A 6,080-nucleotide genomic window follows, 5' to 3' on the forward strand; every position below is an offset into this window, starting at 1 on the left:
TTTCTTGTCTAGGGAGAAAGCGTCTCTTTTTAAATTTTTATTTTATTGTGATAACCCCTAAAATGAGCTCTATCCTCAATACATTTTTACTGTACAATATATTATCATTGACTATAGATACAATGTTATACAGCAGATCTTGAACTAATTCATCTTGCTTATCTGAAACAATGCCCATTGATTAGTAACTCTCCATATCCCCCTCCCCTTAGTACTTGGCAACTACCATTGCACTCTTTGATTCTACAAATTTGACTACTTTAGATACCTCGTATAAGTGTAATCATGCCATATTTGTCTTTCTGACTGTCTTATTTCACTTAGCATAATGTCCTCAAGCTTCATCTGTATTGTTAAAGGGCATTTCTTATAGCCAGCATATAGTCAGGTGTTGCTTTTATACACAGTATGATCATCATATTAGTCTGCTATGTTGCCAGAGCTGAAAGTAAGTCCTATCAATATTTTAAAGATGTTGGAACCATGTCTTAGTTGGAATTCAGTTTCAAAATACTCTTTGCTCCTCTTTCCTTGGTGGCCTTTGCATAATAGGTTTCCACATGCTCATGTATTGGGAATGAGAATTCAGCATCTAATTCCCCATTCCACTTCTTGCTCCAGATATATTTCTTTTATATGTACAATGATTTATGGAATTTAAAAATCTTAATTAAACTCTTTAATGTTTAAAAAAATTAACAGTGTTTCTCCAGGCCTACCTAGGATTCCAGAGCCAAAGATAGAGATGAGGGTTCTTTGTAAAAGGCCAAGAATTTGCTTCCTTTTTTAGCAACTTTCTCAAGGTTTTCAGACCATCAGATTGGTACTGTCATATATAGAGCCTTGGACTATCAGTCCTTCTGCTGAATACTCACTGAGTAGGGTAGATGGTCACATCTTATATTTTCCCATCTCTATCTTCTCTGATCATGTTTACTTAATGTTACAGACTATTTTTACTCAGGGCTTTTCCTCAGCCCCTAATTTGTACTTAACATTTTTTAGTTAATACTCTTCTTTATCATCATTTTAGACATTTTATAACGAGGAACTAATAATCTATACATATACAAACAACTTCCTAGTTTTTATTTTATAAAAAAAGATTTTCACACACAGCAATCCAAACTCAAGTAATATTTGTATGGGACCCTTGAACTGGACGTGAGTTCTTGGATATTCTTTGTGTATATGTTCCCTCTACAGATAATGGTTTGACCTCATCGGCTGCAGTACTACAACATTAGGCTATAGACAAGAATTTTGCATTACATATCAAACCTACCTCATAGTACATTAAGTGGATGGGGTTAAGGCAGGCAGAGAAGTACATTATTTCCCTTTTTTTGACACTACAATATTAATTCACTTTTAATATAAATTTATTTATTTTTGGCTGCATTGGGTCTTTGTTGCTGTGTGCGGGCTTTCTCTAGTTGCTGCGAGCGGAGGCTACTCTTCGTTGTGGTGGCCTCTCTTGTTGCGGAGCACGGGCTCTAGGCACATGGGCTTCAGTAGTTGTGGCACGCGGGCTCAGTAGTTGTGGCTCGTGGGCTCTAGAGCACAGGCTCAGTAGTTGTGGCGCACAGGCTTAGTTGCTCCGTGGCACGTGGGGTCTTCCCGGACCAGGGCTCGAACCCATGGCCCCTGCATTGGCAGGCGGATTCTTAACCAGTGCGCCACCAGGGAAGTCCCTACAATATTCTTAACTGACCTCATTTTTCTTGTGAAAGCCAAAACCATAAACTAGTTCAATGCATAATACCTACTTAGGCTCTGTTGGCCCTTCAGATGATCAGTTAAAATGATGCATTTTGCATAACTGTGAGAAATAGTCTTTCTTTTTGCTTTTTCTTCTTATCTTTCCTTTTTTCTCTCTGGGTATGGATCTCTCTCTCTCTCTCTCTCTCTCACACACACACACACACAAGAGACAAAGAGTGGACTCTGTTTATAGACAATGAGGGTCTTTTAGAAGTTTGAGGCTAGTGATTCTGAATCCCAGTGCCATCGTGAGCTAGATGCGGGCAAGTGAGGAAACACGGCACCAAATGGCTATTCTAGGACAATTTCTGAGATGCACAGGCTTGCATTTTCGATCAGTGCTGAGTTGTCTCTATTTGGCAGTTGTGCTGGAAGCAGTCCCAGAATTTTCAGGTGAGTTGATAATTTCTGATGCTGTCTTTTCTTTTGATACTAGGACAGTCTCCATCCCTACCCACCACACATTTAGTTATTACTGTTACTAGTTATTACATTTAGTTATTTTGGTATTACTCATTACTGTTGTGGAATGAGTATAGAAGACATCTGTGAGTTGATACATCCTGATATCATCTGATCAGCACCAGTGAAGAGGAAGGGAGCTGCACTGAGCCCAAGTATTCTTAGAGCACAGAGAATGAAGCTGATTTTGGAGTGAAATGTAAGGGAGAATAAGAAAATTGATGTGAGAAGATAGAAGATGAGATTTTCCTCGTTATAAACCCAAGAGATGAACTTGAAAAAAAAAACACTTTCCCAAGCATTTCTTGCTGTTCTGTGGACATGAGAGTCTTGTGTTTATATGCAGAAGGAAATTGTATTCTGTCAGGGAACTGCTAAAGCAAGAAGAGGAAGTCAAGAATAAATGGCCTATGAAGTCTTCTGAGAGAGATACCAAATACCTCTTTTCTGCAGAGGTCTGAATATTGTTTGGCTTTTGTGAATGTTTCAGAGTTAGGCTTCTTCCTGTTGGTACTGAAACTATCCCCAGAGCCCAGGTTATAGAAAAATTATTTCAGAGAAAGAAATGGGTTCAAGATTAAATACTTTCCTGGAGAACAGAAAAATGGAGTCTTCACCAGCAGAGCAAAGTAGGTCCTCAACACAATTACCTTAATGATTTAGGCCAGATGTCTTGTCAGCGGGGGACAGACTGTATCAGATTTGGAGGATTTTATGCCTATATTAACAAAATTCACTACAAATATATCTTTCCATTTGGTTTATGTAGCCACAGCTCTTGACAGTCCTTCCCTCTGCTTCCCTCCAGAGGACTCTTGGGGACATTACATAAAGTGACATTGGTGAACATCAGCCCTGGCCTAAGTGTCAGGAAAATGTATTCTTTCCTTGCTATATAGATAGGGAAACTGTGGTTGACTCTGGGAACAAGTAAGTGGGAAAGCCAAATCCACTCTTTTAAACAATATGATGATTTGTATTATTCACAGCATCACTAGAGCTTGTGAGATAACTAAATTGTTAACTGTTCTTCAGTTTATTCTGAAGCAAGATGGTGGCTCATGATTTAATGTTGGAAACTTATTGTTACTGTTATTTAGTTGAGTCAATAGTTTAAATGCCACATTTGATGCTACTATCTTTTTTAATTTGTTTCATTTTTGAGGATTGTATTTTTGTTGTTGTTGAAAGTATAATAAGGTTCTTGTTCCAACTCTAGAAAATACGATCATAACTCAAAGCCACTAGGGTCCAGAGCCAAACTCATACTCTTATTATTACCTTTTTGTAGAAGAGTAACTTCAGACACAGAGAGATTAAGTGATTGAGGGAGAAAGGAAAGAGGAGGTCAGTGCTCAAGATCTAGTACCAAGTAGCAGATGTGAGGAGGGGGCATCAGGGTATAAATAAGAGATGAGTTGAGGTTTCTGCACCTGAGAAGTTCAGAAATTGGCAAGAGGTAGAGAGCACAAAGGATGGAGGGTACCAGTTCAGCAAAGAGGATGTGAGGAATTGAAAGCTTCTGTCTCTTCTGACTGGGGAGTTGTTTACATTTTACAAGGGCAGGATTGCTAGATTCCATGCCTGTGTGGGACTCCACCTTCTCCCCTCAGGCCTTCCCTGTTGGGCAGGTCATAGATGAACTATTTTCCATATTTTCTCAGTAAAAGTCTACACTGTAATCTGGAACAGATTTTAGGTAGGGTATGAGATTCTGTGAACTTGTATACCTTTCCCATTAAGTCATAGGCTGATACCTTTCCTATTAGATCATATATCAGAATTGGCTTTAATGACAAGTGATTCTAAGATCCCTACATTATATGATCTGATACTCATCAGAGTATATATGTTCTGGTCATTTGAATGGATATAGGTGTGTAGAGTGTAACAGGAAATTAAAAAAAGCTAAATGTACCAATAAAAGTTGAAGATGAGTGGTTGTGCATGAATCCAAGAGCAGAAGGCAACAGTGTAAAGTCAAAAGCCTAGATTTGAGTTCTAGCTCCATAACATATTTGTTTATTTCTTATCAATTTCACCTGTTGATTCTCTCTGTATTCTGAAAGTATTTCTCATACTAGTCCTTCTTGTAATATATGTGATTTTCTGTAATGATGACTTATCTTTGCTGCTTATGTTAGTTTAATCTGTAATCATCTTCTTTCCTTACCTTCACTCCCTAATCCATTTACTTCTTAGTTTCTTAACTTTCTTATTTGCTCCATTTTTATTTTTTTTATTTTATTTTTTTACATTTCTATTCAGTCTGTTAATTTATTTTGCTCCATTTTTAATTTGTGCATTCTCATGTGCACATCTTTCATCAGCTCAGGAACATTTTTCTTCTAGCTTTAAATTTGATTATTTCTTCTGCTTGTTCAATAGTAGGCTATTCCTCAAAAAACATCAAATATCAACATATTAGCTTGCCATTGTCTGCAAAAGATTATCTAGTTCATCTTTATCAAAAATTTGATTTTATACACCAATGCATTGTTCTTGAATTATTTAAGACTCATTTTTTTCATCCATAAAGTAGATATTATACCAGCCTTATTTTATGACTCTCCTTTCCACCCAACTTTGTTCTCTCCTTGTGATGTCCTACTACTATTGTAAACAGGACTCTTTTTTAGAAAAAAAAAACTCAGAAAGTTTATTCTGTATTTTGTAGATTATTTTGAAAGATATGCTCTTTTTCTGAATTAACTAGCTGCTCTTCCTTTCTCTTGTTCTTTATTAATTTTTAACTTAAACTTCACATTAGTTGCTTTTTTCTTTGTTCAATTTCAGGAAATATTGAGATTTGTCCTGATTAATTGTCTTTAGCTAGAGTGAGTTAACTACCTTTAGTTCTGCTCTATGTCTTCTTGCATCTTAGTCTACTCTACTTTTGATATCTACAGTGATATTTTAGCTTGACTAGAATTCTAACAGTTTTCAGTTCACATTACTCTACACTACTGATATGACTGCTTTATCCTGGACAAAAGTCCAGGACCGAATGTCTTCACTGGAGAATTCTACCAAACATACAAAGAACTTACACACATCCTTCTCAAACTATTCCAAAAAATGTAAGAGTAGGGCCCACTCCCAAATTCATTCTATGAAGCCACCATCATCCTGATACCAAAATCAGACAAAGACATTACCAAATAAGAAAATTACAGACAAATATCTTTGATGAATATAGATGCAAAAATCCTCAACAAAGTATTAGCAAACTGAATCCAAGAAGATATATAAGGATCATACAGCATGATCAAGTTGGATTCATTCCATGGTCACAAGGATGGTTCAACATATAGAAATCAGGTAGTATGATACACCACATTAACAAAAGGGAAGACAAAAGCCACACGATCAACTCAATAGACCCAGAAAAAGCTTTTGACAAAATTCAACATCCATTCATGATAAAAAACTCTCACCAAAGTTGGGTATAGAGGGAACATATCTCAACATAACAAAAGGCATTTATGACAACCCCACATAATACTCCATGGGGAAAAGCCGAAAGCCTTCCCGCTAAATTCAGGAATAAGACAAGGATGCCCACTCTCACCACTTCTATTCAACATAGCATTTGAAGCCTTAGACAAGCAATCAGACAAGAAAAAGAAATTAAAGTTATCCAAATTGGAAGGGAAGAAGTAAAAATGTCATTATTTGCAAATGACATGCTACTGCATATAGAGAACCCTAAAGTATCTGCACAAAAACTGTTAGAACTAATAAATGAATTCAACAAGGTAGCAGGATACAAGATTAATGTACAAAAATCTCTTGCATTTTTTTAATAATGAAATATCAGAAATAAAAAGTAAAAAAACAATTTCGTTTAAAAA

This window comes from Balaenoptera physalus (assembly GCF_965194825.1).
Source record: "Balaenoptera physalus genome assembly, chromosome: X".
In the NCBI taxonomy this organism is placed as follows: domain Eukaryota; kingdom Metazoa; phylum Chordata; class Mammalia; order Artiodactyla; family Balaenopteridae; genus Balaenoptera; species Balaenoptera physalus.